At 45.4% G+C, this 14748-nt stretch overlaps 1 protein-coding gene across 1 annotated transcript in view; it reads right to left on the bottom strand.

The window, feature by feature from the left end:
* Nucleotides 1-9174, bottom strand: part of TEC (tec protein tyrosine kinase) — a 113862-nt gene extending 104688 nt beyond the window's left edge. The window contains exon 1 of the mRNA XM_062212703.1: nucleotides 9094-9174. The gene's annotated coding sequence lies outside the window, so the exon portion shown is untranslated. The remainder of the gene's footprint in view (nucleotides 1-9093) is intronic.
* Nucleotides 9175-14748: the final 5574 nt, after the last annotated feature.

Raw genomic sequence — 14748 nt, 5'->3', positions numbered from 1 at the left:
TGCATTTCTTCTTTGTAAGTTTCAGTATTGTTTACATTTTTAACAATAAATATATATAAAATTCTACAAATAATAACAATGTATTTTTAATGATGGCAGTGAGTCCAAGGAGCACAGAAGTCTGAGAATCTCAATGGCACCCGGAGATATAGCCTTGGTCTGAGGGAAGTGGAGGATCTGTCAACAGCTCCAAGCCCAGAAAACATCTTCCTGCTAACATCCTACAACTTAGAACTTTCTGGGCCAGTGCTGTGGTGTAGCAGGTAAAGCAGCCACCTGCAGTGCCGGCATCCCATATGGGCACCGGTTCCATTCCATGTGTGAGACCCGGAAGAGGCTCCTGCCTCCTGGCTTCAGATTGGTGCAGCTACAGCCGTTATGACAAATTGGACAATGAACCAGTAGCTCACTCGCTCTCTCTCTCTCTCTGCCTCTCCTTCTCTGTAACTCTGACTTTCAAATAAATAAATAAATCTTTCTTAAAAAAAAAAAGATTTAAAAGAATTAAAAAATAAAAAAAAGAACTTTGATGTAAGGCTTCTCTCACTGGTTTAAAGACAGATGGTCTTCAAAAAGTTCATGAAAAATGGAATTAAAATATGGTTTGATGCAAAGCCTTTGAAATCCATGCAAAAAAGGGATCTTCAAAAAGTTTATAAAAATTTAGTGTTATAAAAAACTATGCATAGCTTTCGAACTTATTTGCACCAAATAAACTTATTAATTCCATTTATTCATCAACTTTTACTAATTTTCATTTTATTTGGAAGGCAGAGAAAAAGAAACAGACAGATAGATGGAGACAGATTTTCCATCCCCTGGTTCAGTCCCCAAATGTCTGCAACAGAAAGGGTTGGGTCAGGCAGAAGCCAGGAGTCAAGAACTCCAGCCACGTCTCCCACATGTGGGTGGCAGGGAGTCAGTACAACAGCTATCCCTATTGCTTCCTGGGGTACACATTAGCAGGAAGCTGGATCAAAAGTGTAGGAGCCAGGACTTGAACCAGTCATGCCAATGTGAGATGCAGGCTTCCCAGGCATCAGCTTAACCACTCTCCCAAGTACTTGCCTACCCCTCCTTCGGACTTTTTAAAATAATCTCACACATGATAAAGAAAGTGACATACCAGAAAATAAACTTAAAAGTATGTATAACTAATTTACATCTGTTAGTATTCATAACCCAGTTAAATAGTATTTGTTTCTCTACATGGTTAAAGTATCAAGCACTTTTAACACCCACAACAGAAAACGGAAAAGAAACTCATTGCCTTCTATGAAACAAAAATAACTCTATTGGCAAAACTAATTTGACTGCATGTTTAAATCATCTTGGCAGAAAAATGAACTTTGAAATCATTCCTCTGTAGGAAAAAAAAAAAAGCCACGGTTTCATTTTTGAAGCAATCATGTGGAGATCCCAAAAGTTGTGGTGAAACACAATACTGGAGAATATATGAGGACATGAGAGTTCCTGAGGTGACAGGAACAGGAAAGACACCGCTGCAGTTCCATGTAGGGTAGAAAGAAAAAGTTACATTTTCCTCCTACTAAGTCAGGGTGGAATTTCACAAAAATGAGAAAGAAAGGGAGTAGGATATTTGACAGAGAGTTTTGTACTGTGTTTCATATAGCACAGGACAATTTAAAATGAGTCTCTTTGATAGTCTGCAGCTAAGCATTTCAAAAGTGTTTAACCCTTTAAATAAATGACATACAGTTAGAAAAGATGCAAAAAAATAAATAAAAGCTCTTCCTCCTTTAGAAATGTAACACTTAGCAAAATATTCTTCCCTCTCTCCTTCAAAAGTCATTCTTCTTGGCCTTAAAAACCAAGACAAATGCAACAGAACACCAAGAAGAACTACGTGGATGGAAAGTAACAACAACAATAATAATATGGGCTGTCCTTTCCAGAATGTTGCCAGTGAGGAATATTTCTAAGTCATGTGAGGAATGATACACTTGGAAAAACTTAAACTTAGTGCCCTGTGGCTGTCTACAGAACCAAAGTGAAGTGAAAATCTAATCAAGAATGTAGTGATTGTTAAACAGAACTTGAAGAATCATGACCGAATATTTTTCTTCCTTTGTAAAGTGTCCAGAATTATCTGGTTTTCTTAACTGCAAAGTGTCCAAAATTCATTAGTACATTTATCAAACATCTGCTTATTAGGAACGCTTTCCCTGGAACCTTCACTCTCTGGCTGGAACAACAGAAAAAAACTTAGAGTGAAAAAAAAAAAAAAAAAAAAAGAACTGGGGCCAGCATGGGGCATGGCCGGTAAAGCTGCCTCCTGCAATGCCAGCATCCCATAGGGGTGCTGGTTCTGATCCAGCTCTCTGTTAATGCACCTGGGAAAACAGCAGAAGTTGGCTCAAGTACTTGGGCCCCTGAACCCATGTGGGAGACCTGGAAAAAAATCCTGGCTCCTGGCTCTGGTCAGGCCCAGCCCTAGCTGTTATGGCCATTTGGGGGGTGAACCAGAGGATGGAAGATCTCTCTGTCTCTCTGTAACTCTGCCTTTCAAATGAAGAAAATAAACCTGTAAAAAAGAAACTTAGCACATCATGCCTGGTTTCTGGCACAACAGTTAAGACACCATTTGGATACTTGCATCCCAGACCAGAGTATCTGGGTTTGAATCCCAGCTCTGCTTCCAACTCTAGCTTCCTGCTAATGCACACCTATGAAGCAGTGGGTAATGGCTCAAGTAGATGCCCCTGCCAACCATATGGGAGACCTGAATGAAGTTCCCAGCTCCTGGCTTCAGCTTGGCCCAGGCTCAGCTGTTGAAGGCACTTGGGGAATGAATCAGCAGATGAAACATCTCTCTCTGTCTGCCTCTGACTCTGTCACTCTGCCTTTCAAATACATAAAAATGTTTAAAAATTCAATAAAATAAAAGCAAAATGTAGCACCTAAGAGCAAAACTATATGGCATGGAAAGAGCAATGCTTCAAAGGTCCCTTTTGGGAAAGGGAAAGAGGCATGTTGAAACACTGGGAGGATGAACCTGGCAGACGCCCCGGCCTAGCTTTTGTGCACAATGGTGCTTAGTCACAATACTGGATGACTAAGCCTTTTCTAGGCACTTCTCCTTCCCTGTCACCTCTCTGAGATAAAGTCACTACTGCAGCTCCTCCACTGTAGCAATGGCCAGCCCAGGGGTTTAGCATCCAGCACCACGGAAACACAAAGCTTTGCTTTTGCTGCAGGTAGGAAGCTTTGGGAACAATGCTCTCCCAACTTCAGTGGAAGCGCACTCTGTGTGTAGCTATAAAGCATGGCAGTGCTGTACAGCTGGGGGAGAGAATGCTAGCAAGTCGCTCTGCACGCAGGGAGCCTGAAGAAGGACTCAACTAGGAAAACAGGGCTGGGAAAGTTGCAATCACCGGCGAAAAGCAGAGTGGGTCGGTCACCTCTGCTTGGCCCAGCCCGAAACAGGAACTTGCTGCACATTCCAAGAAGGGCATGAGCCTGAAAACGGGAAGAGGGTGCTGCTGCTGGGAAAGCAGCACGTGAGAAGGCAGCCCCCAGAAGGAAATGATGACCTCCACAGAGGCCACGTGGGCACCACCTACATTAGGCCCATCTTCCACAGCATAAGCTGAGTTTCCCTGAAAGTAAGGCATCCCAAGGCTAGTGTGACAGGAGTCTTCCTAGAGGCAGTGAACACAAGAAATGGCAACAAGAGCTGAATGAGCAGTGAGCCACACACCTAACTAAAGCGAGGGATCCAGATGGGTTTTGCTTCCCAGGGCAATGTGACCAACTGGACATGATGCAGAGTGGTGTACAAATGTGAGGCTTAGCATGAAGATATGCCCAGGCTGATTGGAAAATATGTACCATGGGTAGAAACAGGGAAAATGGCAGCACACCGCCATGACCAAACCACACTAGTCTCTAGGTAGAGGCTGGTTAAGAAATCTATACTCTATGGAACTGGCATTCAGCCTAGAAGTTAAGTTGTCAGCTGAATGCATACCGTATCAGAGTGCCTGGGTTTGAGTCCTGGCCCTGCTCCTGAGTCCGCTTTCTTGCTAATGCATTCTATGGGAGGCAACAGGTGATGGTTCAAGTACTTGGGCCCCTGCTACTCATGTGAGAGACCCAGACTGAGTTCCTGGCTTCCTGGTTCAGCCTGGTCCAGCCCCACACTTGGAATATCGTCCTCTCTCTGTCTCTCTCTCTCTCTCTCTCTCTCTGCTTCTCAAATAAATAAATAATTTTAAAGGAATTTATATTCTAGACCCTAATGACAAATTGAACAAAAATCTCTACTTTTTCTCCCTGCTGAAAGCCCAATAAAATAACAGTAAAGGAATTTTTTTCTTGACTGTATAAACAAGCAAGGATGGAAAGAATGAGAAAAGAGACAATGGCAAAAACATTTAAGTGGAAAAGTGGAAGCCAAGACACAATCAGATTTATATAACAGAATCTCCAAAAAGCTGAAGAAACTAGACAACTAGACTTTCTGTGAGGAGAGGGGTGAGCTAAAAATAAGGAGACTTTTTAAAAGTCTTAGATTCTTCCAGGTCCCTTCAGTGACTCTGAGCAATTACATGGTTGCCACTCCACTATCCCAGCAAAAGAACCCTTACCGGTCCCATACCCTCCAGTGCCTCTGTATATCAGTTCAGGTACCTTCCTGAAAAGCCACGTGAACACCTGTGCACCAGATACCAAGACTTTCCATCTCCAACAAAGTAGAGGGGAGGAAATTACCAATGAAATAATGTAACCAAATTTCCCAAACTAAAAAAGTTCAGTCTCCAGATTCAAAGAGCCCCAGGCATAATAGATAAAAACAGACCCATAGCAAGGTGCAGCATCATGAAGCTTCAGGATTGTGGAGACAGAGAGAAAATCCCACAAAGGTCCAGAGAGGATCTGGCAAGTTTGTATACACAGATCACAAGGAAATCTGAACAGTGCTGAATTTCTCAACAGCATCACCACAAGCTAGAAAGCCTTCAAACTCTCCATCCAGAACTCTACACTCTGCCAAACTATCAACTCAAAGTAGAAAATAGAGAATCTCAGGCAGTCCTGATCTCAGAACAAGAGATACCCCATGCATTCTTTCCAGAAAGCTCCTGGAGGACGTGCTCAATCAAAACAGAGGGAGCTACAGATGCCACGGGATGACACAATGCGGAGAGAGAGATGATGAAGGCAGACCCTCAGAGTGACAACTGTGCCCCATGTGTAGAAGGCAACCAGTGTAGATGACAGCAAGCTAGAAAGCTCAGGAAGAGCCTCCTGAAGAAGATGAAATCCACAGAAGACCTGATGTATCTGAAGGAATATTTAGAAAACTGACCAAGAGCTGTGGGTTGAATTAATGATGAGCCATTACTAACTGCAAGGAAAATAAAAACATGTACTTGGCTTACCTTCGTACATTAACCTAACCATTAATCAATATGCTGTAACTATTGCAAGGACAGAAAAATACAAAAGCTGTGCTTATGTTGGGGGTTGGGGAGAAAAAGAGAGCCAGCTCATCACGTTCCACAGTGGGAAGTTAACAATGTTTAAAATCGAAAACCTGAAGACATAGCAACTACAAGCAATAAATGCCAAAGAATTACAAGTGGTAGTTTCTGGAAAGCGAAAATGTCTTGAATAGAAGTTTAAAACCAAAAAACAACAAATCAGCATTTTTACCTTTGTTCCCCTAATAATCTATTTTTTTAAATTCTAACCTTGTTTTTTAAAATTCTAACCTTGTTTCCTCTAAACAAAATAAAAGGCCATTTTCTATATCTAGAACACATTAGCTATGGTCATCTGAGCTCTGAGCAGTCAAACATAGCTCTGAGCAGTCAAACATAGTAGGGAAATGAATACAAATAATCCAATCTAAGGAAGGCTTGGTGGAGCAAGGGAAAAAACCAAAAGACAAGCCCAGGTGGAGACAAGTTGGTAGATGGAGGCAACTACTGGCTCCCTCTCCTCTGTCTGTTTCAACAAAGCTATTCTCATGTGGGCTAGCACTGTGGCATATCAGGGTGCAACAACATCGCAGAATGCTGCAACGCTAGCATCCCATATGGGCTGCAATTCATGTTCTGGCTACCCTGCTTCCAATCCACATCCCTGCTAATGTGCCTGGGAAGGCAGCAGAGTATGGCCCAAGTGCTTGGGCCCTTCACCCATGTGGGAGCTCCTGGTTTTGGCCTGGCCCACCCCTGGCCATTGTAGCTGTCTAGGGGTGGTGAACCAGCAGATGGAAGATCTCTGTCCCTCTCTTTCTCTCTCTCTCTCTCCAAGTGTTTCTCCCTTTCTGTGTGTGGCTCTTTCAAAAAAAAAAAAAAAAAACAGAAAATCCTTTAAAAATAAATTTAAAAAGCTATCCTCGTGGCATAATCACATGGCACAGGATAATTTTACAACTGCCCATGGCCTATTTCCCTCCTTTCTTTTTTTTTTTTTTTTTTAAAGATTTATTTATTTATTTGAAAGTCAGAATTACACAAAGAGAGGAAAGGCAGAGAGAAAGAGGGGTCTTCCATCCGCTGGTTCATTCCCCAGTTGGCTGCAATGGCTAGAGCTGCACCAATCCGAAGCCAGGAGCCAGGAGCTTCTTCGGGGTCCCCCACGCAGGTGCAGGGGCCCAAGGACTTGGGCCATCTTCTGCTTTCCCAGGCCATATCAGAGAGCTGGATTGGAAATGGAGCAGCCAGGACTCGAACTGGTGCCCATATGGGATGCAGGCACTGCAGGCGGCAGCTTTACCCATTACGTCACAAGTAGCAGCCCCAGTTCACTCCTTTCTAACAGATTCAAATGCCTGATTTATATCATTAATCCAACCAAGGTCACTCACCTGGGTTCAATTTCAGTTACTCTACTTTGCCTACTTCAGACTAAATACGAAGAGAGTGTAGTAAGGGCTCTGAAACAAGTGACATCATCAACAGCAGGCGTGTATGGGGCAAACATGGAGGGCCCCACTCCAGGCTGAGGATCCAACATCCCTGCTACTCTGTGGCCCAAGTCTCCCCGCCCTAAACAGTATGGTGATTCTCTGCAGGGGTAGAAATGTGGGGAGCGCTGGGGTGGAAGCCAAAGAGCTGGAAGAGCTGGGCCAGGGAGGAGAGCACCAATCCGGTCAACCAGGAGGAACCTGTAGGCAGGGGCGTGGCTGAAGGCGCAAGGCCCAGGTTCCCAGCACTTTGTGTGCCGGAAGGCAGGCAAGGAAGCCAGTCATCAGTCCCCAAGCCTAAAAGTGGGCCAGCCACTGCCCATACTCCTCCAACCTCCCAGACAAGGGTCACCTCCACAGAGCAAAGGTTGCCTGCTCTGAGCTTTACCATGGACAAAAAACACAGCTACTTGTTCAGGAAACATAACTACCTTGATACAGAATGAAGTAGGTAGACAGAATGAAAAAAATCCTGGGCCATACATTGATATCCTTTCCTCTTTGGGAGTATGTGACAATTCTAAATCACAGGCCTATGTGGAACACAGGCGTCGTCAGCCAGAGCACAGCACCGATGTGCAGGTTCTCCTGACACGGCTCCACATCCCACTGCGGTGAGAATCCAGATCAACACCTCACAGCTCAGTATGCATCCTCAAAGTGGCAAGAGCAGTAAAACACTGGTCATATGAAGTATGGGGGAACATAAGTCTTTCATAAACACTGAAAATGGAACTAAACTAAAAAATAGTTTCAAATGCATAATGTGAAAATTACCCACACTCCTTTTTTCCTCATACAAATCATGGTATTCCATTCTACATGTGAGTCTTGCCAAATAAAGAGCTAAAAGTGTCACAAACTACACTGTTAAACCCCAAAATGTATGTGGGAGAGCAGTTGGTTTGTTGGGTTTTGTATTTTGGTGGGTTTTGTTTTGTTTTTTCTTTTTTCCCCAGCAATCATCTGAAAGGGAGCAAATTATCATAGTTTCCTATGAAGAAAATGGAAAAATACAAGGCATATGCACAAAATCTATAACTACTTTGGACGACTTTCAAACCCACAGAGACTTAGCCACTAGCTATCCTGTTCTTCCAAGTTAGCATTCAGATCAACCTTTCTAATCAAATATTCCAGCTTCAGGGACTGCGTTAGGGCCTAGTGGCTTAAGCCCTCCCTGCAACACCAGCATCCTACGTGGGCAACAGTTCCAGTCCAAGCTGCTCCATTTCCACTCAAGCTCACTTCCAATCAAGCTCCCTGCTAATGCACCTGGGAAAACAGCTGAATATGGCCTAAGTGCTTGGGCCCCTGCACCCACCTGGGGGACCAGGAGGAAGCTCCTGGCTACTGGCTTCAGGCTGGCTCAGGACCTTCTGTTGCATCCATTTGCAGCCATTTGGGGAATGAACGTAAGACCTTTCTCTCTCTTTCAAAAAATTTCAAAAGGGTTTAAAAAAAAAAAATTCAGTTTGCAAAGAAGGGTAACAGATGCGCTTGTTTTTGAACCTGATACACAGCAACAAGTTATTGGTTCATGAAAAAGGGCCAAATCAAAAGTACAGATCTGAGGCGAAGTACACACTCCCACGTCGAACCCCGAGCTTTACCCAATACATGTATTCGCCAAGCCCCTATTTTCAAGATCCAAAAACAATTTCCTCGGCGGGGAAAAATGTGACCTTGACGCCCTGAGGCAAATCGCACACATGCAACTGTGGAACAAAGTCGGTTCTGCCAACTTCCACTCGAGACCGCGCTGCCGCCGCCGCCAGGGCAGAGTGGAGGAAGCAGCCGTGCCGCGCCCCCTGGGCGGCGAACCCATCGCGGACCGAGCCGCGGAGAGGCTTCGCGCCGGGACCTGAGGAAAAAGGGCTCACAAGAAGTCACGCCGGAGCCCGGGAGGCGGAGAGGCCGCAGCTGCCCGGAAGGCGCGGCCACACCGGGGCACGCACCTGTCCTCCCTGCCTGGACCGAAGGGGACTGCTTCCTCACCTGGCGTGCATGCCAGCGCTCGCGGCGGCGCGGAGGTGAGAAAACCACCCCTGGGCTAGGAGGGTCCGCTCGCCGCGCACCTCCCCGTCCTGACCCGTCCCCGCCAGGGACCACGCACTCCCGGGGCCGCCCCAGCCGGCCCTCGACGTCCTTACCTCGCCGGAGAGCGCCCGCTGCGGCGAGCTGCGGACAGTGATCTGACCCGCTCTGCGGAGTCGCCGGCCCCGCCCCCGGTCGCCCCGCCCCTGTTGCCCCGCCCTGTCCTCCGACGGCCTCGCCCCGCCGGGTCCCGCCCCTCGCCGCTCCCGATCACTCAGCCCCGCCCCTGTCGCCCCGCCCAGTCCCCGATCGCTCCGCCCCGCTCGCTCTCGCGCAGGCCCTTGGCGACGGGTTTCCCCAGCGCCCTGTAGCGATTTCGAGAACTTAGAGGCCACGGTGGGCCAGAAACACGTCTAGAACTCCGGAGTTTCAGGGAACTCGCCTAGGTTTCCAGAGAACTGGTTCTCGTCCCAGGAGAACCGGCCCGCGGGGGGAACCCCGAGCAGTGCCACCTGTCGGAGTTAGGACACGCACCTCCCTTGGCTTCGCTGTGGCCGGCCAGGCAGGTGACACGGAGCAATGGAGCGAAGCAGGGGGGTTTACCAAAAGAATGAGTCGTTTTACTGTCGAACCTGAGCCAGCGGAGCGCCTCTGACACTTAGGGGGTCGTGTGCGTTATTCGTGGGTTAACCCTCCACCCGCTCGCTCTAGACTGTGTGATCTAGATACTTCACATGTATTAAAATATCTCGGAAGTGTATCTTACCAGGATCCCCGTGGCAGACGTACATTAGAGAAGTGTTAACGCTGATTGCCTCCTGTCACCCAACCGAGAAGTTGAGAAGCTGGTTTTCAAACCCAGGAAGGCCTCTGCAGTCTTGGCTCTTACCGCTCCCCAAAATGAGGGTGTCGGTTGCTTACGTGAACTGTTAGAACTGGGAATGCGAGACCAGCCTTTTATTCTGCTGTGGGATCAAAGACAGGAAGCCATGAATAAGCCAGTGGAAAATGACACCATTTCACACAAAGCAGGGTGCTGGCGGCTTCTCCTGGGAGTGGAGCTGAGATCTGAAGAGAACATGGGGGGGGGGGGGTGCTGCAGTCATTAAGAACTTGGGATACCTTCATTCCCTATCACCTTTCCTGGGTTCCAGTCCCAGCTCTGCTCCCAACTGCAGTTTGCTATTAATAATGCAGACCCTGGGAGGCAGCAGGGATGGCCCAAGCACTTGGGTCCCTGCCCCACATGAGCGAGACCTGGATGGTGTGTCAGCTTGTGGCTGTGGCCTGCTGTAGGCATCTGGGGGCATGAACCATCAAATGGGAAATCTCTCTCTCTCTCTCTCTCTCTCTCTGCTGAATGAATGAATGAATGAATGAAAAGCAGCCAACCTGGAGATGAAGCTGAGGGGATGGCAAGGGCTTAACAGTTATCAACCTGCATTGTTGTTTGGGAACTGAAGGTAGTGCCTTCCCAGATGATTTCTCCTTTGACCAGGGGAAGAAAGGCAGGATTCCGTTTCACCAGAGGGGAACTGAGAGGCAGGGAGGATTTAGTGAGGTACCTAAAGTTATACAGTTAGTTAGGGGGAGGGGGGATGGGAAGCTGGCACAGATTGGAATGGAGACCCTCTGACTCTACATCCTCTTTCACCCTCGTGAGGGCCTTGAGTGTAAGACCTGAATTCTGAATGAATCTGGGCAAATTTCTCCTTTGTGAACTGCTGTCTCTTCCCTCACCCAGTCTCTCCTGCCTCTTACCCATTAGGGTGCTGGTTTTGACTATTAACACAATTTCTTTGAAGGGGTAGATGCATGAGTCCTCTGAAATTGTATGTGTAAACACCTGTCTGTGTGTGTGCATGGAGAAAAAAAGTTATTATTTTTTTCACAGGCAGAGTTAGACAGTGAGAGAGAGAGACAGAGAGAAAGGTCTTCCTTCTGTTGGCTCACTCCCCAAATGGCTGCTATGGCCGGCATGCTGCGCCGATCTGAAGCCAGGAGCCAGGTGCTTCCTCCTGGTCTTCCATGCTGGTGCAGGCGCCCAAGCACTTGGGCCATCCTCCACTGCCCTCCCAGGCCACAGCAAAGAGCTGGACTGGAAGAGGAGCAACTGGGACTAGAACCCGGTGCCCATATGGGATGCCAGCACTGCAGGCGGAGGATTAACCAAGTGAGCCACAGCGCCGGCCCCGAAATAAATTTATTATTATATAATTATAGTCACAAAGTTAATCTCCCAAGAAAAATGTTCGTCTAGATACCAGAGGACTTTAAAAGATTTCGAGAAAATGGAATTAAAAGGTAAATTTATTTTGGTGCCAAATTTTTAGATCTATCATTACAATGGATCTTCAAAGAATTCATGGAAAATGTGTATTATGAAAAAACTATGCATGAACTTCAAAACCTTGAAACCAATATAAGCACCATTTAATTCCATTTTCCATTAACTTGTTGAAGTACCCTCATATATTTATAAGTAGGAAGACTTAGAACTTTTCATCGGGGCCAGCACTGTGGCGTAGCAGGTAAAGCCACCGCCTGCAGTGCCGGCATCCCATATAGACACCAATTCGAGACCTGGCTGCTCCAATTCCAATCCAGCTCTCTGATATGGTCTGGCAAAGCAGTAGAGGATGGCCTAAGCCCAAGCCCTTGGACCCTTGCACCTGCATGAGAGACCTGAAAGAAGCACCTGGTTCCAGGCTTCAGATTGGCGCAGAACCGGCCGTAGTAGTCAACTGAGGAGTGAACTAGCGGATGGAAGACCTCTCTCTCTCCTCTCTCCTCTCTCCCTCTCCTCTCTCTGTGTAACTCTTTCAAATAAATAAATAAATCTTTTAAAAAAATTTTTCATTTTGAGAGATCCCAGAAATGGAAGAGCAACTGCCTTTAGGGGTTAACTCATTGTGGTGATTAACAGAACTAATTTCCAGTTCACTTTGCCTATTCCAGCTGGGTGATGCTGGTGTCTCATATTCTTGACTTAATGGAAGTGAAACTCTCAGAGTTGATGAAGTTTCATTGGGAGAGTAGCAAACCCAGATCCTCACATAACTCCTTCGTAAAAAAGTTTAAAATTAAAAAAGAAAAAAAAGTCTGCATTATCACTTCTAACTTGCAGGAAAACAAAAGAGGATAAATCTGTAAACAAAATACCTACATAACTCTTGATACTTGGGTAATTTTCTTTTTTTAAAGATTTATTTATTTATTTGAAAGTCAGAGTTATACAGAAAAGGAGAGGCAGAGAGAGAGAGAGGTCCTCCATCCACTGGTTCACTCCCCATTTGGCTGCAACAACCGGAGCTGTGCTGATCCAAAGTCAGGAGCCAGGAGCTTCTTCAGGGTCTCTCACGCAGGTACAGGGGCCCAAGGACTTGGCCATCTTCTACTGCTTTCTGGGGTAATTTTCATAATGTTATACTGTTTCCTAAAGAAAGCATTCATGACACTACCAATTAAACAGGTTAAGTAGGTGGTTGCCACAGGTCTGTCATTCACAGGTAACAAGCAGAGACCTCTGAAAACTGTTTTTAGCAGGGTGTTGATAAAAGAGTGGAGAGGATAGAAAGACCATTAAGAACTTCATCTAAATCAATGAAAAGGTGTAAAAGTTGAACTCAGAATGTGGTTGGCTAAAAAGAAGAAGTTTCACCTTTATAGTCTATATTTTCTTTAGTATTTCTTATATGAAAATAGAATACAAAGTTTGGGCTACACAACTCAAACACTGGGCCCTAGTCAAAAAAATAAATAAGAAGAATACTGCCTCCAAGGAGAAGACTCAAACAACATTACTACTATCTGGTTTATTTTAATAAAATTCAGAAATAGGAAAAAGGAATTTATGTAACCTTCTTAGAGATGAAGATCTCTCTTATAAAACATCTCCATTACTTCTATAAAATTTGCACTGTCAGGTTAACTAATTTCAAGCCCTTGAGAGAGGAGAATTCCACCTTTGAACTTGCATATGGATTCCACGTGGTGCATATGAAGATATACAGAATCAACCTGGAAGGCTAATAATAAAGCAGCGTTTGTATTTGGAGCTTCTGGCACTCTTTTTTGTAAGTCTCAGGCTTCCTCATGTAACCTTTTTCCAACCCAAAAGGAATATGGCTCTTCACAGGTATTAATACTTCTGTGTTGACTCCGACCTCAGAATCAGCCCTTAAGGTGTTCTGGTCTGGCTGAAAAGCCCACAAGAGCATTTCAGGCATGGAAAGCCAAGACACTGTGGTAAAAAAAAAAAATGTCCTACATGAAAGACCTCCATGGGTGAGACCCCAGTGGAAAGAAGTGGTCATCAATGAAGGATGTACTTTTCTCTGAAGGAAGGAGAGAACATCCTCTTTGCTTATGGCCTTTTCTAAATACTAAAGGAGTTTGTGGACTCAAAAGGCTTCCATAGCCTAGGCAGCTCACGTCAAGAGCCTTGGGTGATCACTGACATAAGAGTGTTAATTGTTAAATTAACAACAGGAGTCACTATGCACTAACTTCCCATGCAGGACCTCCGTCCTCAAAGAGTTGTATTATGAGAGTTAATAGTAAAACTTGTTCTCAAAGATTTACTTCCTTTTAGTATACTAAGTGGATAATATTCTTATGGCTCATATGATAGTTATGTCTAAGTTTTCAGAAAAGATGTATTATTCTTTAAAGCTAATAAAGTTTCTCCCAAAAAAATGCTTTTAAAAAAAAAAAAAAAACAAAACCCAAGGGGCCAGCGCTGTGGCGTAGCAGTTAAGGCTGCTACCTGCAGTGCCAGTATCCCATATGAGTGCCGGTTCAAGACCTGGCTGCTCCACTTCCAACCCAGCTCTCTGCTATGGCCTGGGATAGCAGTGGAGGATGGCCCAAGTCCTTGGGCCCCTGCACCTTCATGGGAGATCCAGAAGAAGCTCCTGGCTCCTGGCTTCTGATCTGTACAGCTCCAGCCATTGCGGCAAATTGGGGAGTGAACCAGCGGATGGAAGACCTCTCTCTCTCTCTCTCTCTCTCTCTGCCTCTCCTTCTATCTCTGTGTAACTCTTTCAAATAAATAAAATAAATCTTTAAAAAGAAAAAGAACCACATTAAAAAAAGTACTAAAAAAATACTGTGTATTGAATGAATGAATGAAAATAATAATGATGATAGTAATGCAGGCCTTATCACTCTTGTATAGAGAGTCTGTTCTTGCATGAATATGATTTCCTGGTGTGTGCTATGTCTGCCTCTCTCTCCATCATAGGCTGAAATTGGCTGCTTCCTTGGAAATAATTACACAGAGTGGAGGAAAGAGTTGTAAATGTTAAATGCAAAATGAAAAATCATACCCCTGGAAACTTATAAACAAAGTTTTTATTTATTTATTTGAAATACAGAGTTACAGAGAGAGGTAGAGACAGAGAGAAAGGTCTTCCATCTGCTGGTTCACTCCCCAGATGGCCACAACAGCCGGAGCTGTGCCAATCTGAAGCCAGGAGCCAGGCGCTTCTTCCTGGTCTCCCGTGTGGGTGCAGGGGCCCAAAGACTTGGGCCATCCTCCACTGCTATTCCAGGCCATAGCAGAGAGCTGGGTTGGGAGAGGAGCAGCTGGGACTAGAATTAGTGCCCATATGGGATGCCAGTGCTTCAGGCCAAGGCTTTAACCTGCTGCACCACAGTGACAGCTCCCGTATACAGAATTTTTAAAAGAAAGAAAAAGTATCATATACAAAGTACATTTATAAGATCATCATTATAGCAATAAAACAATTCAATGTCACCAATAATAA

This window comes from Lepus europaeus, chromosome 16, assembly GCF_033115175.1.
Source record: "Lepus europaeus isolate LE1 chromosome 16, mLepTim1.pri, whole genome shotgun sequence".
Classification (NCBI taxonomy): domain Eukaryota; kingdom Metazoa; phylum Chordata; class Mammalia; order Lagomorpha; family Leporidae; genus Lepus; species Lepus europaeus.
The sequence above is the reverse complement of the archived record's forward strand: the minus strand, read 5'-3'. Positions and strand labels throughout refer to the sequence as shown.